Source organism: Peromyscus leucopus, chromosome X, assembly GCF_004664715.2.
Source record: "Peromyscus leucopus breed LL Stock chromosome X, UCI_PerLeu_2.1, whole genome shotgun sequence".
Taxonomy (NCBI): Eukaryota; Metazoa; Chordata; class Mammalia; order Rodentia; family Cricetidae; genus Peromyscus; species Peromyscus leucopus.
Window position 1 is genome coordinate 41,782,996 of NC_051083.1, and position 21,920 is coordinate 41,804,915.

General features: G+C 35.6%; 1 pseudogene; it reads right to left on the reverse strand.

The window, feature by feature from the left end:
• Positions 1-20,506: 20,506 nt before the first annotated feature.
• LOC114694992 lies at positions 20,507-20,915 on the reverse strand (annotated as a pseudogene).
• Positions 20,916-21,920: the final 1,005 nt, after the last annotated feature.

Below are 21,920 nucleotides of genomic sequence, written 5' to 3' on the forward strand. Positions count from 1 at the left end.
CCAGGTTGAACTCAATCCTCAGAGTCTAAGTTTTAAAAACATTTTAAATGCTATATTCTGTAGATCTTTAAAGTGTTTGAAGATTACCTACCTAACTGAAATATATCTATGCATACCTAGAAAACTTATCTAACGTGACTATAAGTTGGATTATCATAGAAGACTAATTATTAATCTGTATTTCTTAATTGTCCATTATAATTTAAATGAGTTACACAGATATAATTCCTTAAACAAGAGTAGAAATATACATACAGCATAACGAAATTAACTTTAAATTCATATCAATAATCTAAAATCTATTACCAATGTAAAACATTTTAAACAAGTTGTTCTTTAAAAGTAGATTCAATAATCTACCCTTTCATCCTATCATATCTATATCATATCCCCCTTTTTTTCTTTTAGAAAGATATTGACTATGACCAGAAACAATTTGTAACCAATGTCTAACAAACACAAATATCCATAATCCAGTTTTCGGGAATGTGAATATAGCTTTCTATGCTACTTCCTGCTGATTGTGGGCACTGGTATTCTTATGGGGATCCTGAGAAAATCTGAGATAATGGTCAAGTCCTGACTGGAGTAGTCTGTGACACTGTATTTTCTGAGCCACCTGCCTTGAAGCTGTTTTGGATGTTGGATCATCTGGGCCATGGCTGTCAATGGAGACCCTTCAGGGGGTCTTGGTTGATCCATCCATATTGGCCTGGAAGCAATCCAGAGGTTCTCATCTTCTGTAAAAACAAAAGCAGAACCTCTTTTCTAAAGCAACATATCCTTAGCCATAAATTTTGAAATCAAGATATCATATATATATATATATATATATATATATATATATATATATGTTTAACTCAGCAGTTTTTACAATCAAATGTCTCTCTGCAGCTAAAAATCCCAAAGACAACATAATCCAGACTCTCTGTGTGATATCCATCTTTATGTGGCTTATTTTTTATATTACTTTTACTTTCTCTTTAAAGACTATTTTTTAAAACTATCTATTTCTTTATTTAACTGTCTATCCTCATTTTCTTCTTTCTTTCAAGCCTATGTACATTATTATACACATTGTAAACTATTTAGAGGTTAATTTCATCCTAATCTGTTTTGTTGTGAATCTATTGCTTTAAACTGCAGCAATACTGGACTGAAATAGCAGCTTTGGCTTCTGACTCTCCCCACCTCAGCTTTCCAAAATGGCAGAACTACTGCCATGCTCTGTGGGAACCATGCTCACCACAGATACTGGGAGGCAGTGGGTCTATGCTTCCATCTAGCAACATGTACCCCCAAAACCTTTTCTTTCTTTCCTTTTCTTTTTTTTTTTTTTTTTTTAACTAGCAAAATCTAAATCTACCACACAGCATAATGCACGGGTTGGAGATGCCTCTGTGTACTGTGGTGGGAATCTGCCATGTTGCAGGTCAAGCCCACATTCCACTGTGAACCCGTCATACTGTAGCTCAGGGCTTGCTTGAGAGATGTAACTAGGAAGCTGTTTTTAGCTCCATTTTAGAATCTTATTTCTCTTTTTAAAGCTTTCTCAGGTTTTAGGTGGAAACTGTTGCTGCCATGTCTGGGTGCAAATTGTAGCTAGAGGTTTTCCTGGTCTTGCCTGGCACCAAGGTCACACAACCATTTATAGAATTCCTGTGTCCTGCCTGGTCCTGTAACTGCTCAGGCCCGAGTAAACACACAGAGGCTTGTATCAATTCCAAATTACATGGCCATGGCCTATGGCTCAAGCTTCTTGCTATTTAGCTCTTATATCCTAAATTAACACATTTCTATTAATCTATAAGTTGCCACGTGGCCATGGCTTTCCGGCCTTCTGGCATGCTGTTCCTTCCGTGGTGGCTGGCATCTGCTTTTTCCTTTCCTTTGTCTTCCTGTCTATAAGTTTGGATTTTCTCCCTGTCTCTAAGCTGCCTTGCCATAGACCAAATGGCTTTATTTATCAACCAATCAGAGCAACATGTTTTTATAGCATACAGAAAGACATTCCCCCATCATACTTCTGTATGTATGCATGGGTGATTGAACAAATGTTATTGGACATACACCACACACACCACACTCACCTACAGTATATGTACATACACTTACACATGTGTGTGTCTTGCAAACCTGTTGCTAACAGAGAGCTGGCCAGGAATGAAACACACTTCCTGTAATATGGAGGTGTTGGAGAGAAATAAGAATGCTTTTAATGTACATTTATAGAGGTCTTTATAAAGTTGAAAGTAGCATGTAGATAATTTGGTGCCCCGAAAAAGAGACAGAAAAGAAAATGTGCTTTGCAAGTAAGAAATTCAATGATTCACTGCCATAGTAATAACACTTCCTTGCATGGTATTTAAAATGTGTAGGAGGAGTATTTATTTGAATTCTATGAATATTTAAATTTTCAAGGAAGAGATACTAAATTTCTTGCCATATAAGTACTCTCCAGACCACTATAGGCCTATTGGTAAAGTAGAGACCGCCTCACACATTGCTACCCCACACTATTCATGTTCCTTTCCTCAAAACCCAAGCACTCAGGCTTGTGTCTTCTGAATGTTCATCTTGTATTCTTCCTTAATACAATATGGTAATACACCATTAGCATTTTATCCAAAGTTTCTCTTTTCTCCATCACTCTTGATAGTGACTATGTTTACAACAAGCAAATGGTGTTTTGTGTCATATGTGTGTAAGCATGATAATAGACCTGGAACTAAATCTCAATTCACTAGTACTTTGCTTTCAAGTAAAAAGAGCAGTTGTAAAGTTTCCTTCTTCAGACAGTTTTCAATGTTTAAGGACACTCTCTGCCCTGTACTCATCAGAAACATGTCTTAAGTCTTCTCATTTGTGATTAACATTTGTTCTCCAGTTAATGTACTCAAGATAATTGATTAAAATCTGACATAATGAAAACTTAATAAATGATGGCTGTCATTTTTATTATTCATACCCAGAGACATTCATTGATGATGTACATTTTTTTTTGCTCCATAGTAAATGGTAATATTCTGCATGAACTTTGTTTAAAATAGAAGAATATATTGAAAACATAGTGCATAATTCATTTCTGGCTATATAATTTGTCTCAGAAGATCTTAGACTCATTCCCTGTTACAATTTTATAAAGGCAAAAGAGTGAGTAATAGTTTCCTACAAGCTCTTGCTCGCTATAATTATATTGTGTTTTATTTTTCTACACAAAGCTTCCTTATTAACATGCTAATTTTGTACCTTCTTAAAAGAAAGTCATATTATTTCATGGATTGATTAGAGCTGTGCTTTTGGTAACACCAATTTACCACTAACAGCATGAGTATTTGAACAGAGTTCTTGCACCTATAATAAGTATTCTAGTATTTCTTTTATTTATAGGAGGGATATTTTAAGTCCCAAATTTCTCTAAGCTTGATTTATTATATTGCTTTGCTTTTCCTTATATTTTCACATAGTATGTTAGACTGAAGACTGTAGAAACTCAAATATAATGAAATTTCCTGAGAGACAGTGACCTCCTACACTCTGATTTATGAAATCATCCTAGCTAAAAATTAAAGAGCTACAAATTATTCATACCACAGACTCAATTAATAATAATAACTCAATTGAGTAATAACTAGATAAATTAGAAATCAAAACATAAATATTAAAATCATATAATAAGTCTATTTTGTTCTCAGTTATAATTTCAGTGATAGGAATTCATCTGTATCTTATATACCTTATAGTTATCTATTATATGATGAAAATATACACAAGGAATTTCTGTACTTCTCTAGAATGGCACTCTGTCTTATGTATCTTTCACTTGTTAGTTCATGCACTTGTAAAAATGGTAAAGCAATAGTTGTAAGGGTGATATTTATAATGGCAATATTGGTTAATATTTATAGAAAAGTTTCTATTTAGTAAACAATAACATTGTGTCTTTATTGGGGGATTCACTTATATTAACTGGTAAGGAAACTGAAATATGTAAGGGCAAAGAATTCTGTAAAGTACTGTCATTTCAATTAGAAGTTGAAAGCTGTGGAGTGACATATGCTTTTAATCCCAGCACTCAAGAGCCAGGGGCAGGTCGATCTCTGTGAGTTGGAAGCCAGCCTGGTCTGCTGGTCTACAGAATGAGTTCCAGGACAGGCAGGACCACACAGAGAAACCCTGTCTCTATAAAATAAAAAACCAAAAACAAACAAAGAAGTCGAAAGCTAATGGAGAATATCTCAGTATGATGAAATACAAGTATAAACAGAAAGCTTTGTGAGATCTGTTGTGTTCAGTCATTTTACATGTAAATGTATATAAAATGTCAAATTTTTCTTGAAACATTAATTCTTCAATGTTCTATAAGAATGCAATATTTTTCTTTGTATAATGTTCATGAAAGATTGCCTTGAACAAAATCCATTTTACTTTGTCACTTTGGCAAAAAGTTTCTTTTGGCAATTTAAAATGTCTTCTAATTATTATTTTGTAAATAGTGTCTAAAATAACAAGTGCCATTATCATGGATGTACATCAGAATTAATGCTAAATCGAAGGCCTGTTTCAGAAAAAAACAAACAAAAACAAAATAATGAAGTAATGATGAATATTAATAGTCTAAAATATATTTTAAAGTTTTCTCTCTTTATATCGATTTTTAATTTTGTACATGCATAAAATAAGTTTTCATCAAGTCATCCTCTCCATTCTTCTTTCCAATTTCTTCATAAACTCATTATCTGCCATGAGTCATTCACTGCCTTTTTCCAACCATTGTTCAAACAATTTGAAATTCTCTACAGAAAGTTATTTTCCTTTTGGCAGGTATAGCATTCATTTTAAGGCAGAATTTATCTCAAATATATACTATAAAAGGGTGTATTATATATATATATATATGTGTATATATATATATATCAGTGAATTTCATAAAAACGATAACCCAGGATGTCTAATGTCACAATGGCATATAATTACCCAGAAAGAAGAGGTTTCCACTAATGGTTACAGATAAAGTATAGGGACACTGTCTTATAAAAGTTAAGCTTCTTAAATTCTTCTGTCTTGATTTAATTTGATTTTAACTACTAAATAACTTCAATTGTAAAACTTTAAAATGCCTGCCAATACATGAAAATCATAATGTTTCCATAGAAATAACACAGTACTTTACATAACATTTTCTGAATGCTGTTAAGTGTAGATGGTAAGAGATAAAGATTTTGAAAGTTTTAGTTACAATATAGGGTACTTCAAACAAAACATATGTCTGAAATGATGAATAAAATGAAATAAAATTCAAAATCATCACATTTAGAGAATAAAATATAAAGTGAAGTATTAATCATGGAAAATATTGTAAACAATTATTTTGTTGAGTTTAAAATGAGAGAAAATATAAGTTTTCTATTTGTCCAAGTAAACAAAATGTTTCTATGGATTTTCACCCAAAATTCTTAGTAGAAAATTTAAGTTAAAGACAATTCTCAAATTATTTTTTAAAAAGAAGCATATTGCTACTGTCTATTTCAGAAACACATGTTCAAAGGGCATACCATCATATGCTAGCAACCATTGGTATCAAAGGATTTACTAATTTCACAATGAGATAATTAGGAAATGTCATGGGCAGGAACTGTTTCATTTTGCTTTAATAACAAATAAATGAGAAAATTTTGACATTTCTTGAAATTTTTATATTTTTCATCTTTCTGAAAATTTTTTCAACTACAGAAATAAAAATACAAACCTTCTGGAATCTTACTGCATGTACCATTATTTTTTGCATACATTGATGTTTGATTTAAAGTGATCATATTGGCACATTTATGGCCACGTTGTATAGCATGAAGCAGTCACAGCCTTATGAAGTTCTGCAACAATGCCAATATGTCCACCCTTAGCTTGGGCAACTGCAAGTCTCCTCCTGGTCAGTTGACCGAGGCTTTGAATGCTGCTGTTTACATTGAGTATGGGCAACTGCCAAGTCTTCTCCTGGTCAGTTGACTGAGGCTTTGAATGTTGCTATTTACATTGAGTATGTCACATTGTCTGTATCCAGGTATACCAGAATGAGAAGGAAGTGGGGGTGGCTATCCAAGAGAAGCTCAAAGAGCATCACCTTTATCATCAATAAGCCATGATATACATTCTACAACAAGAGTACATTGAAAGGAAATTTACTAGAGCATGCTTAGTGATCTGAAGCTGGACAACCTGGGCCTCTACCATATTCACAGCTCAACAGCCTTCAAGCTTAGACCTGACTATTTATTATTGGTTGCATCAGACTACATGTTTCCCAGGGACACTGATTGTGGTGGTTCGAAAGAAAAATGCTGCCAAAGAGAGTGGTACCATTATGAGATGTAGCTTTTTTGGAGTGAGTGTGGCCTTGTTTGAGGAAGTGTGTCACCATGGGGGTGGGCTTTGAGGACTTTTTTGCTCAAGCTTCCCTCAGTGTGACATGGATTCCACTTCCTTTTGATTTCTGATCAAGATGTAGCTAGCACCATGTCTACCTACATACTGCCATGCCCCTTGCTATGATGAAAATGGACTAAACCTCCTTAACTGTAAGCCACCACTTCAATTAAGTGTTTTCTTTTATAAGAATTGTCATGATAATGGTGTCTCTTTACAGCAATAGAAATCCTAGCTAAGACACCTATTTTCTGGACACTTGGATGACCATGGAACAGTTAGTGGATGATGGTCTGCTCAAAGCAGTTCATGTCTGACATTTTTTTAAAAAATTTTTCCCTTTAATCTTTATTGATTTATTTTTTATAATACCATTCAGTTCTACATAACAGCCACAGATTCCCTTGTTCTCCTCCCTCCCGTCCCTCTCCCCTTCTCCCCAGAACATCCCCCATTCCCACCTCCTCCAGGGCAAAGCCTCCCCCGAGGACTGAGATCAACCTGGTAGACTCAGTCCAGGCAGGTCCAGTCCCCTCCTCCCAGGCCGAGCCAAGCGACCCTGCATAAGCCCCAGGTTTCAAACAGCCAACTCATGCAATGAGCACAGGACCTGGTACCACTGCCTGGATGCCTCCCAAACAGATCAAGCCAATCAACTGTCTCACCTATTCAGAGGGCCTGATCCAGTTGGGGGCCCCTCAGCCTTTGGTTCATAGTTCATGTGTTTCCATTCGTTTGGCTATTTGTCCCTGTGCTTTATCCAACCTTGGATTCAACAATTCTCTCTCATATAAACCCTACTCTTTCTCGCTAATTAGACTCCCGGAGTTCCACCCAGGGCCTAGCCATGGATCTCTGCATCCAGATCCCTCAGTCGTTGGATGGGGTTTCTAGCAGGACAATTAGGGTGTTTGGCCATCCCATCACCAGAGTAGGTTAGGTCGGGCTGTCTCTCGACCATTGCCAGCAGTCTATTATGGGGGTATCTTTGTGGATTTCTGTGGGGCTCTCTAGCACTTTGCTTCTTCCTATTCTCAAGTGGTCTTCATTTACCAGGGTCTCCTATTCCTTGCTCTCCCTCTCTGTTCTTGATCCAGCTGGAATCTCGCGTTCCCACAAGTTCTCTTTCCCTTGACCCTTGCCCTTCATTACCCCCACTCATGTCCAGGTTGTTCATGTAGATCTCATCCATTTCTCTGTCATTAGGCCATCCCCGTGTCTTTCTTGGGGTCCTGTTTTCCAGGTAGCCTCCCTGGGGATGTGAGTAGCAGTCCAGTCATCCTTGTTCCACATCTAGTATCCTCCTATGAGTGAGTACATACCATGTATGTCTTTCTGAGTCTGGGTTACCTCACTCAGGATGATTTTTTTCTGGATCCATCCATTTGCCTGCAAACCTCTTGATGTCATTGTTTTTCTCTGCTGAGTAGTATTCCATTGTGTATATGTACCACATTTTTTTTTTATCCATTCTTCAGTTGAAGGGCATCTAGGTTGTTTCCAGGTTTTGTCTATTACAAACAATGCTTATATGAACATAGCTGAGCAAGTACTCTTGTGGTATGATTGAGCATTCCTTGGGTAGATGCCCAAGAGTGGTATAGCTGGATCTTGGGGGAGATTGATTCCCAATTTTCTAAGAAAGCACCATATTGATTTCCAAAATGGTTGTACAAGCTTGCATTCCAACCAGCAGTGGAGGAGAGTTTTCCTAACTCCACATCCTTTCCAGCATAAGGTGTCTTCATTTTTTTTTTTAATCTTAGCCATTCTGACAGGTGTAAGGTGGTATCTCAGAGTTGTTTTTATTTGCATTTCCCTGATGATTAGGGATGTTGAGCAATTCCTTAAATGCCTTTCTGACTTTAACTGAGAGGATCATAAATAAACCCAGATTAAAATATAAGCAACAGTTAACCAGATTAAACACTACCCATAACTAACTCAGAAGTTGAACAAGTACTGCCATTCCTAAAGCATCATGATGATTACTTACAGTCCATTCAGTTCTCTGATAGTTCCTGGACCAAGCCTGAGGATCTTGCTATTCTGGAATATCCCAGGATCAAGGTGATACAGCCAAGTAAAAATAAAAATACAGACCATGTGCTAATCAAATTCCTCATACATGGGAGGTTGGTGGAGACGACAAATCTTTGACATCAAAACATATTTATGAGAACTTTAGGATCTTTGACTTCAAGCCAAAACATGGGGACATGATCACCTTACTCAACCACAACAGGAGTTGCAGGGTCTGTGTATCAATGAGCTATACCAAACACAAGGATTACATCTTCCATGCAAATGTTTGAACCTATGGATGTTTGCTTTTCCTCAAGGAACTTGTCCATCTTCTTCTTGCCTTCCTATTAGTCCTTGAAGGTGTATTGTAGCTTGTCTGTGGGCATGAAGGTGTATTAGTTACTTCTTTCAGTTTTTCTTTGTCTTTTTTTCTGACTCATGTGGGGATATTTAACCTGAGTACACTTTGCTGACCAAAGAGAAGCAAGATATATAGTCAAAAGTTTGTAACTAACAGTTGAGTTTTGAGTATTTAGAACTGCAATCTTGTAGTGGGCCAAAGGCTTTGTGCACGCAGATAAGCACTGGGGGAACCAGGACAATTAAACACACTGCTGATCTCTCCAATGGAATGAGGTGTGTAGCTGCTCTTCCTGGAATGCCAGGAATGATGTAGTTGTAGCTGAAGTTTTATATGGTCCTGCCTAGGCCCACAGACCCTTCAGTTGCTTTAAATTAATCACTCAGAAGCTTATATTAATTAAAACTGCTCAGCCATTAGCTTAGGCCTACCACTGACTAGCTCTTATATTTAAACTAGCCCATAATTCTTATTTATGTTTAGCCACGTGGCTTGGTACCTTTTCTCAGTTCTCTCTTTACATGTTGTTTTCTCTGTGTCTGGCTTGCCACTCCTGACTCAGCCTTCCTGTACCCAGAATTCTCCTCTCTGCTTATCCCACCTATACTATACTTCCTGCCTGGCTACTAGCTAATCAGCATTTTATTTATCAACCAAATCAGAGCAACACACATTCATAGCATACAGAACAACATTCCCATCATGTAGTTTTGCAACCTGGTGATCCTTGCTGTCTATTGAGGCAGGCTCTGCCCATATCTTCCAGACCCTTTCCTCTAGATCTTGAGCATTGCTTTTGGACCATAAAACCCATTCTTATGAATGATGTCACTGGTACTTTACAACAGCCTAAGTGACTTCAATGTTATCTTAGGGCTGGGCAAATCCTGCCACTTACAGGCATTATGTTTACTTCAGACATTCTTCCTAGACCTTAATCTTGAGTATTGTTTCTGAGTAAACAAGAAACCACCTTATGAATAAATCCATTTGTACTTTGCTAAGAACTTCAATATAAACATGTCTTAAACTTTGTTGTACTCATGGGGTTGAGTTAATTGTTGACTGAATATTTTTTCTAAAATTGTGCTTTGCTTAAATAAGACTAAAGAAAAATGATCTGGGCCAGACTTCAGAAGTACTGGTCTAATGCTCGTCATGACAAAATCAAACTGAGTTGCGTTTCATTCTTATCTCACCCTGATAGGTTTTTTTCCTTGCCTGCTGTAAAGCCTGCAAGCAAATCATCACACAATTCTTTCAATCAGATTTCACTTTGCTTCAAAAAGTGCTTTTGTGAACTTTAAAGAAAATGCATTATATGTATTAAAATAATAATAAAAAAGGGGCCATGGCTTTGAAGGTGACAGGGAAAGGTTATATATGAGAGGATTTGGAAGGAAGAAAGGGAAGAGAGAATTGTTGCAATTATATTATAATCTCAAAGAAAACAAACAAAAAAGTAAAAGTGATTGTGTTGCTTTATTTTTGTGGAACAAAATAAGGACATATTTTCAATAAAGAGATGAAGTATCTTTAAATATATTTTTCATATGAAAAAGAGATTAGCTTTCACTTACCATATAAGGGATATTTAAAAAATTATTACTTAAGTGATTTTAAGAAAATCTGCATGGTTTTTTCTCTGTTGATTAGGAAACTAAATCAGTGGTAATAGATTCAGAAATTTGAGGTGAACTTTTGGGCATATACTCAAAGGATGCTCAATCACATCACAAGAATGCTTGCTCAACTATGTTCATAGCAGCTTTATTCATAATATATAGAACCTGGAGACAACCTCTAGGCCCCTCTACTGAAGAATGGATAAAGAAAATGTGGTACATTTATACAACAGATTATTATTCAGCTATTGAAAACAATGACATCATGAAATTTGAAGACGAATGAAAGTAGAAAAAATTATCCTGAGTGAAGTAACCCAGACCCAGAAAGACAAAGTGAAATGTATTCACTTGTAAGTGGATATTAACTGTAAAGTAAAGGATAACCATGCTACAACACATGAACCCGGAGAGGTTAGATTAGTGACTACTGCAGTTGTCATCAGAGAGCCTTCATCTAGCCACTGATGAAAATAGATGCAGAAACCCATTGCCAGACATTAGGCCAAGCTCACGGAATCTTGCTGAAAAGAGAGAGGGAGGATTGTAGGATCCAGGGGGGAAGGACATCATGAGAAAATCCATAGAATTAACTAATATGGGCTCATAGGAACTCACAGAGACTGACCTGACAACCAGGGAGCCTGTATGGGAGTGACCTAGGCCCTTTACATATATGTGAAAACTGTGTGTGGGTTGGTCTTCTTGTGGAACTCCTAACAGTAAGAGCAGGGACTGTCCCTAATGCTTTGGCTGGCTCTTGGGAATCTAATGCTCATACTGGGTTGCCTTGTCCAGCCTTAATACAAGGGAAGGAGCTTAGTTATACCTCAACTTGATATGCCATGCTTTGTTGATACCCATGGAAAGTCTGCCCCTTTCTGAACAGAAACAGAGGAGGAGTAGATTGGGGGGGAGGGGAAGAGGAGGAAGGAATGGGAGAAGGAGGAGAGGAAATTACAATCAGTATGTAAAATAAATGAATAAATTTAATTAATAAAAAGGAAGTTTGAGGTTAAAAGAATATGTTGACATATGAGATTTTTTTTGTTTTTGTTTTTGTTTTTTGTTTTTGTTTTTCGAGACAGGGTTTCTCTGTGTAGCTTTGCGCCTTTCCTGGGACTCGCTTTGTAGCCCAGGCTGGCCTTGAACTCACAGAGATCCACCTGGCTCTGCCTCCCGAGTGCTGGGACTAAAGGCGTGCGCCACCACCGCCCGGCCGACATATGAGATTTGTTGAGAACCTGTTTCCAGCTAGTCCAAGATGCAACAACTTGAAAATGCTCATGTGTAAAATATTGAGAATGAGAAATATTAAGATATAACTATTTTTATTTTAACTGTATGATGGAAAAATAAAATATATACAGAACTAGAAATTCCTTAATTCCAACACAAATCAAATAATGATTTCCAAGTTTGATAAGTCTTATATTTTTAACTTCTGTTTTTTAGTAAGTTCAAGCTCATAGGAGGTTGCAAAAATAGAACACATAATCCTGTGAATTTTCTTCACTATGGCATCTTACATAAGTGAAATACCCAAAGACACTTATATCATGAATTCAATTCTCCTACAGATCTTATTTGATTTCCATCACCTTGTATTTAATGTATGTCTCTGTGTATGATTGCAAGTAAATGACTTGTATACACACACACACACACACACACACACACACACACACACACACACACTAACCCAGAATTCAAGTAAAAGCTGTGCAGGAATGATGGGCACCTATAATCACAGCACTCAGTAGGCAGAGACAAGAAATTTGTAGGGAAAGCTGGCTAGCTAGATGATTGAGCATCAGTGACCTCTGGTTCAACAAGAGACTTCACTTAATAAAGTGGAGAGCAATTTAAGAAGATATCAGATATGAACTTCAGGCCTCCATGCAAACATACATGTTTATATTCACCATTACACATGTATACCTACATACCTGCAAACATTTAGACACACATGCATGCACATTAAAAATAAAAATTAAAGACACAGAATAAATATATGGATAAAAACCATAAGACCTGACTACGTTAATGCAATCTGCAAGAGATGTTTAATTTTTAAAGAGGCATACAGGCTGAAGGTGAATAAAAGTGAAAAGAAATTACATACTAGTAGACTTCAAAGAGATTAAGCATAAATACATTTCAGACCAAATACACATTTAAATCTGTAAATGGAAAACTAGATCACTGTAACATGTTAGAATGCTCTTCATCAAGAAGACAAATTTGTAAAATACCTATGTGTACTCAGTACCAGAGCACATAAATATAAAAAGCAAATATTAAATGATTTGAAGGAAGAGATAATCTACAATACTATACTTCCAAAAGACTGTAATATCCCACTTTTGCGAATGCCCAGATCATAAAGAAAAAAATCAACACAATTCCACTCTAACCATAATATCCCATATATTCTGTTGTTCCCATATATTCTTCCACTTTATTTCTTTCTAAGAAAAAAAATGTTGGAGAGTTGTTTGCCTTTAAAAAATTTATTATCACACATTCAGTGAAGTAACTGTTTACACAATTTACTCACAAAACTCAGTATCCTTTCTATATACAAATGGCAAACAGTTTGAGAATGAAGTCAGGGAAACAACACCTTTCATAACAGATTCAAATAATATAAAATATCTTGGCGTATATCTACCCAAGCAAGTTGAAGACATGTATGATATAATCTTCAAAAAATTTTTCATTGAAGAAAAAATTGAAGACGATATGAGAAAATGGGAAGATCTTCCATGCTCATGGATCAAAATGACCATCCTACCAAAAGTAATTTACATACTCAATGCGATCCCCATGAAAATTCCAACACAATTTATTCACAGTCCTTGAAAGGATAATCTTAAGATGCATGTGGAAGCAAAAAAAAAAATCAAAAAAACAAACAAAAAAAAACCCAAGATAACTAAAACAAACTGGATGTCTGAATGTAAAAGAATGCAAATAAATCCATATTTATCACTCAGTACAAAACTCAAGTCCAAGCAGATCAAAGACCTCAACATAAAACCAGATACAACAAACCTGATAGAAGAGAAAGTTGAGAATAGCCTTAAACTCATTGGCATAGGAAAAGCCTTCCTGAACAAAGTACCATTAGCATAGACACTAAGATCTATAATTAATAAACAAGACCTCATGAAACTGAGAAGCTTTTGCCTGCCAAAGGACATCATTATTCAAATGTTGGCAACCTACAGAATAGGAAAAGATTTTTTACTAACTACACATCTGATAGAGAGAGTGCTGGTATACAAAATATAATAAGAACTCGGGAAACTAGATATCAAGCAAAAATACCTCAATCTAATTGGTGTACATATTGAAACAGAGAATTTTCAATAGAGAAAACTTAAATGTCTCAGAAACATTTAAAGAAATAATTAAATATCCTTAGTCATCAAGGAAATGCAAATCAAAACTACTTTGAGATTCCATCTTAAATCTGTCAGAATGGCTAAAATTAATATTATAAGTGATAGCTCATTCTGCCAAGGATGTGGAAAAAGAGTAACACTCATTTTGCCATTGGGTGTGCAAACTTGTAAAATCACTATGCAAATTAGTGTGGTGTTTCCTTAGGAAGATGGGAATTGATCTTCTTCAAGATCCAGCTATACTACTCTTGGGCATATACCAAAGTATCAGATGTGCTTTATCATAACACAGAGAGACTTGGGCAACAATATTCATTGCAGGTCTCTATAATAGCCAGAAATTGGAAACAACTTAGATGTCCTTCAACAAAGAATGGATAAAGAAAATGTGCTACAATTACACAAGGGAGTATTACTCAGCCATTAAGAAAATGACATTATGATATTTGCATCAAATGGATGGAACTAGACAAAATTTATCCTCTGTGAGGTTACCCTTGGTCCAGAAAAGCAAATATGGTATGTATTCACTTACATGTGGATATTAGCAGTTAAGTCAGTGATAACCATGCTAAAATCCATAGAACCACTGAAGGTAGGTATAGAGTAAGGGACTAGAGTGAACAGGTAGATCTTCTTAGGAAAGGGAAATAGAATTGATATTTATGGATGGGTGGCTGGGGGTCTGGAATTTGGGGGTCAAATGGGAATGAGAAGGGTAGAGGGGAGAGTTGGAGGGAATATGAGAGACAACTAAAATTAAGGAACAACTGAGGGCTAGTATTGAAACCTAATATAGTAGCAACCTCCTAAAATATATACATACATGAAAGTGGCCTAAATGAAACTCAAAATAATGGGGAAGACTGTGTCTCAACTGGTTATTTCTTCTCACCAAAGAAAACTTCCACTACGGGGTTTGGGTTATATATAATTGAATTGTTGTTCAAAGGGGTCCCAAAGGAATCTTCACATAACCCAGACTGTTGTTAAGCCACATACTGACAGAAAGGTCCAATTTCTTAAGACAACACCTGCACAACTCATTGAACATGGAGATGTCCAGCTGGTATATACATATTGCCTTCACTCCTATGTTCTAGTATCTTTCTTACAGGAAGATACTCTGCAGCTATCAAAATAGAAATACAGACAGCAACCCAACCTCAAATCCTTTTATAATCATTGGTGGAATACCTGCAAGTTATGCTAGGGAAATGGTGGTACAAAAGTTGTGTGAGTAATCAGCCAGTAACTGAACTAACTTTAGGATTTTACATGAGATGGAAACCATACCAAACACTCCTTGAGTGACCAAGAACCTGATAGTAGATAGCCCAGGGACCTAGGGCAAAACCACATACTACTGATCTAAAACTAAATTAAAACATAGTAACAAAATGACTACTAATGATAATCTGCTATAGTCACAGATCAGAGCCTTGTTCAATCATCACCACAGAAGCTTCCTCCTGAAGTAGACTGGAATAAATATAGAGATCTACAGCCAGATGTTACACAGTGAGAGAGAGACCTTGGAACACGTAGCCCTAAATGGGATGTCTCCATCAAATCTCTCCTCTCAGAGCTCAGGAAACCCCAAAGATGAGGAAGTAGAAGGAATATAAGAGTCAGAGAGGATGGAGGACACCAGGAAAACAAGGCACTCTAAATCAATTAGAGCAAAGCTCATAAAAATTCACAGAAATTGAAGCAGCAGGCACAGGGCCTTCAGTGGTATGCAGCAGGTCCTGTTTTATATTATGGCTTCTTGTTTATTATTTTTATGGGATTCCAGATTTACAAATGAGTGAGTCTCTAATTCTTGTTCTCTTGGGCTATTTTTCCTTTCTTGGTCTGTCATGATTGACATCAATGTAATAGTTTTTGTTTTAGCCTATCTTCTATTTTGTCATACTTTAAAAATGAATGAATGAATGAATGAATGCAAACCTAGCCATTAGATCAAGGTTAACAATGGAAATGCCATGTTACCTCCTGGTAGTGGGAAAATCAATTTTTTTCTCCAATGGAATGACACTGGGTGTATCAACCATTCTAGGGCTGATTTCATGTTCAGGAGAAGGTGACCAAAAAATAATGGACTCCACAGATTTTTTGAGCTTTCATTCAGACAGCTTTTTCTTTTTAATTTTTTTAGTAATGTGCTTTGTTTTCTAGGTTTGGTGCATTTTGTTGTAATGAGACTTTGGTTATTTTTTTAGAAAGAAGATTGTTTGCATAGGGAGGAAGAGAGGATCTGGACAAACTTGGAGGAGGGGAAGAACATGATCAAAATTTATTTAAATTTAAACATTAATTTAAATAATAAAAAGGTATTAGGTGTGTGTAAGTATGCATGTGCATGTGTGTATGCATGCATGTGTGTGTGTGTGTGTGTGTGTGTGTGTGTGTGTGTGTGTGTGTGTGTGGTTGTACAGGCATACATGCCAAGACATGTAAGAATGCCAGAGGATAATTTTTGGTACTCAATTCTCTTTCTATTGCATCTAAGGATTGCAACTCAGGTCTTTGGCTGTGTGGCAAGCTCAGCCATCCTCCTAGCTGAATTTGGGGATTTTTTTTGAACACAGAGTCTCAGTCTATAGTTTAGGCTTCACTTAGACTTGCAGTAATCCTTCTATATCAGCTTCCAAAGTGCTGGGATTATAAATATAAATTAACATGCTCAGCTTCTTACTGAGAAATTCTTACAAGTCTATTTTTTTTTCAATTTAATTTGAATATTTTCTGAACATCTATTTTTATAATGTTCATTTAATTTAGCTATATAATTGTTAAGGCAAATAATCCAGGTGCTAATTTATATGCCCATTTTGCCTACATTTCTTTTGTTTGAGCTAGCTTTGTTTTTTGAATGTTCATCAAATTATTATTTACAAAGTAAGAGTTTTTAGATGAATGCTTCAACAATAGGAATAGCTGTAAATGTCTTGATTATATACTTGATGATATGTAGTGATGAGTTTTATGATTTCATACATATTGATTTTACATAAGGTATTGTATAACTGAGCTGGAATGCCACTGAATCTTAGATTTTGAGGGCAGCTTTGGTTGTTTTCCATATGGAGACTAATTTTGCACACCACACAACTAATGAGCTCAGTAAATTCCAAGATAATGATAACAAGTGCCCTAGTTTATCATTCTGAGTGTTGTTTTGCTGTTTGTTGTTATTGTTCTCCCATTCTTTATGGGATTCTTTTATCTTTCTATTAAAAATGTACATCTCTCTACTTGCTACATTTTTTTTAAATCAAGCATTATAAGACCTATTGTGGTTTAAATATGAAAAGTGTTCTGCTGATGGCAATATATTAGAGGTTCTAGAAACTTTCATGAGGTTCTAAACAACCATAGCATATGCACAGTTCCTAGTACAAACTCATGCAAGCTCTGAGATTGTTGCTTCAGTCTCTGTTGAGTCCCTATGAACCCTGTTTGGTTGATTCTGTGGGCTGTGTTTTCATGGTGTCCTTGACCCGTCTGATTCCTATAATCCCTCTTCCTCTTCTTATATGGGGTTCTGCCTAATATTTGGCTATGGTTCTTTTCATCTGCTCCCATTAGCTGCCCAAGGAAGCCTCTCTTAAAAGTGATTGGACTAAGCATGATCTATGAGTATAGCAGAATACCACTATGAAATTTTATTGATTTTTTTGGGGGGAGTCATGTTTTGTTCTACCCTAGGTCTCTGGGCTCTCCAGTTTCTGGTTCCTGGCCACCCAGGCAGTGTTGGTCATAAGCTCCCTCTCCTGACATTGGCCTCAAATTAGACTAGTCATTGGTTGACCACACCCACAAGCTCTGAGCCACTATTGCTGCAGCATATATTGCAGGCAGACAGGTTGTAGGGGGGTTTTGTGGCTAGGTTGGTGTCCCAGTACCGCTATGGAAGCATTTCCTGGTTACAGAAGATGACTGGTTCAGGCTCCATATCTTCTATTACTAACAGTCCCCACTAGGGTCACCCTGATAGGTTCCAGAAAGTTTCCACTTCATTAGATTTCCACATTGCCTGCAAAATACTGCCTGATTCCAGTCATCTCTCCCTATACACTCTCCCCGTTTCCCTTCTTCCCCCACCTGATCCCTCTTGTTCACATCCCCACCTGTCTCCAGTCCACCTACAAAATGTATTCTATTTCTCCTTCCTGGGGATATCCATCTGTTCCCTCTAGAGCTCTCCTTCTTATTTAGCTTTCTAGGTCTGTGATTGTCTTTTATTAGTAGCTAATATCTGCTTATAAGTGAGTACATACCATGTTTGTCTTTCTGGGTCTGGGTTACCTCATTTTTTTTTCTAGTTACATCCATTTGCCTGCAAATTTCATGATGTCATTTTGTTAAGAGCTGTGTAAGACTTCATTGTGTAAATGTACCACATTTTCCTAATCCATTCTTTGTTTGAGGGAAATCTGGATTTTTTCCAGTTTCTGTTTATTCTGAATAAAGATGCTATGAACATGGTTGAGCAACTGCCCTTATTTCAGCAGTTAATAAGTGGTCTGATTCAATGTTCAGTTTGTTAATTATTATTTAGTTGAAATATTTAGTGTTGAACATTATCTCACTTAATTTGTTCTGCTCTTTTTAAAATTTACAATTCTTCAATTTTAAAAGCATGAAAACAAGGGGGACTAGGGATGTAGTTCAGTAAAAGAGCACTTACTTAGTAAGTGTAGTGGTCTGGATTTGGTCACCAGCACTGAAAGACTTAACACCAAAAAAGGTGAATAGTATCAGGAGGCATAATGTGAAAAACACAAAGAATAAATAAAAAGAAATAAAGACAAAATAAAACAAAAAACTATTTTCTAGTTGTTTAATTGTGAAGTATCAGATAACTGAGAACCATTGGTGAAAGGAAGATGTTTGAGAGGTTTTCAATACAAAGAAAATTTTAGAATAATTAATAGTCTTAATATTTTTAATGCTTGAAATATTTTACATAACTTTATTTAGGACTACTTGATCCTGTTTGTGTTACAGGACACAATCAATTATGGTGTTAATACCACATCTAACTTTGAAAATGATGTGATGAAAAGGGAAAGATTATTGTCATGTTTGAATTATACATTTTGCTACTCTTTTAGTCTCATTTACTTTGAATAGAAAAACTAACACACTGGCAAACAGTTTTTATATTTATCACATTGGCCAAGGTTTGTAGAACAGGTCAATGAGTACTTAAATCTCCTCAGGTTTATTTATTTGCTTAAATATAAAACTATGGAAGTCTGCATAGATTCCACTGGCCAGTATCATTAAAAATAATGTATTACTTTATGTATTTTTGCATTAAATGGGAACAATCTTGAACTTCAATAATAGTAATTTTCAATTCAGCCTGTTATTGGAACAGAGAGAATGGCAAGAGACAATTTTCTAATTTCATTTAACTTTTTTATCTGAGAAAAAGGTTATAAATAGTTCACTAAAAGTATATTAAAATATGGTAAATTACCTGTGACTTGTCTTGCCTTGTCATTTTATTTGTACTGATAATTATTATCTTATGGGAACTTTAAATAAAATTCATAGTATGAAATTGCATTTAAACATCTGAGAATTTTTGGAAATAAGAAAAGTATTGAATTAAATAAGAGTCTACAAACTGGATTGTTAATCAAATTTAAAATGACATTTAATTTGATCATTTGTTATTGTCATTTTCTTAGTAACAGATTTTAACTTCTGTGGCAACTGAAAATTTTATGAGGAGCTGAAGAGGTATCTCAGCAATTAAGAGCACTGGGGTCAATGTCTAACATCAACATGATGGTTAACAACTGTCTGTAACTCTGGTTTGATGAGACCCAATGCCCTCTTCTGAGATCCTCAATTGCCTGCACACAGCTTTTGCATATACAGACAAGTAGACATACACACATAACCATAGGAAATAAATTAATAAAGAAAAATTGTATGAAAACATTATGCAAATTATTTGGTATGATTGATAGTTATAGCATAAATAATTCTTTGAAAATACTGTTTCTTAATCTGTTCATTTCTAATGAGTCATAAGGCAATTTCACAAAAATAATAATAAGAACACCTTATAATTTTTAGGTAATTATACAAAAAATAAGAAATTTAAATTTGTTCCTTCATCAAACTTTCCTATATATTAACTTTTCAAATCTACTTAAATATAGAAATGTGTAGGGAAATATTCCACACCTGGTACTAGGGTTTGGTTTAATAGCTTTTGGCTTTGTAGAGAAGAAGCATTATCTACCCATGGACATTATCTTGTTCAAACTGTTTGGGCTTTATTTATCTATCTATTATTTTATTTATTTATCATTAACCTGCTCTAAGTTTGTTTATAAAGTACAAGAATACACTTTCTGGGGCTGGCATTTTTAAATTTTTACTCCTTCTTTGATGTTTAACTTAACTAAAATTCTTGCTTGTCTTCTGTATGAAATTATTTTTTATGCTAGAGATTGAATCCATGGGCTTCCTTGCTCTCTCCTAAGAGTCCTAAGCTAATTTTAATTTCACCAACCTGTTTTTTCTTGGCTATAACAAGCCAAAGACCAACACATCCGTCCCTGAATGGGAAGATCGGTTCATCTCAAGAACCTTGAGGATTTTGTGAAAATGTAGCATACTATGTAGTCAGCTCAGGATGGTGTGGAGCAGAGAAACTGATGTCCTCTTGAAGTGGTGCCCACATCTTCTTGAATTGAACCAATAGCAGGCATCATCCAACCCTAGTCAGTGGTGTGCTTGATGTTTTGGGGAGAAGTTGATCTCTACATCATAGTCTTTTAACTCTGTCAGTCAATAAATGACTGTTTTAAGTTTCTTCCTGCCATCATAATTGAACTCCTTTCTGAACCTTTGAATTAACATCAGATGACTTGCTTCTATGCCAGTTTCCTCAAGTCTCGCAGAGCCATTTCTAAGTCATTCTCTCTATGGTCCTCATGGCCTTTCGGATGAATCCAATGATGAATATCATCTGTTGTGGTCCCTCTTGGGTATAAGGTGTCTTTGGAAGATGATCAAGCCACATACTCTCAGGGCCATGATCTTTTTTCAGTATTCAACACAGAGGCACTAGGTAAGTCTTAAACTCAAACTCTTATTTATTATATTTTAATATGATCATAAAATGGTAGGTTTCCATATGGCTTTTTCAAACTCCTTAACATTGGTTACACTTCCCTTATGCCCCCACTTAGAGTTCACTGTATGCATAATCTTAACTTTGTAGATTTTGTTTTTGAGGCTATAATTACAACATTTAATTCCTTCCCTTTCCTCACTCCAAACCCTCTTATATATCCCATCCAGCTCTCCTTCACATTCATGAGTTGTTATAGCATGTATAAATGTATATTTATACAAACTCCTAAATATAACCTATCCAGTCTTTATAATGTTACTTGTATGTATGTTTTCAAGTTACTTCTTTGATATTAAAGGGTATTTACAATAAACATTACAGCTGTTTTTTGTCCAGTTTTTTGGGTGAGTTAATTCCCCCAACACACACACACACACACACACACACACACACACACACACACACACGCAACACGCACACGCACATGCACGTACGCAGTACACACACACAAAATAAAATGTATGCAAATTTTCTCACAAAGCTACAGTTGATATGGCTGAAACAAACAGAAATATGAAGCTATTTAATTAGTATGAAAACATAGTGATCATAAACGTAAAGACAAGATATGGAAGGCAGAATTCAAATGCAGACTTAGAATGAGGATCTTCTATTATCTCTTCACAAATTACTCTGATAAATTTGGGTAAAATAATACTCTTCATATCTGGGTAGATCTAAACATGAAAGTAGAAGTGAAGTTGTCTGGAAGGTACTAGGTGGGGAGGACACTGAAATGGGAAGGTAGCAGAATATATACTCAAAATACAATATATAGTTGCAAAAATGTCTGAAGTTACCCAATAATAACAAATTTTAAAAATGATTCCAAATCTATGAAATGCAGATGTAAGCTTATAAATAGTTTTAATTCAATAGCCATCTCTGTATATATTATTGTTATC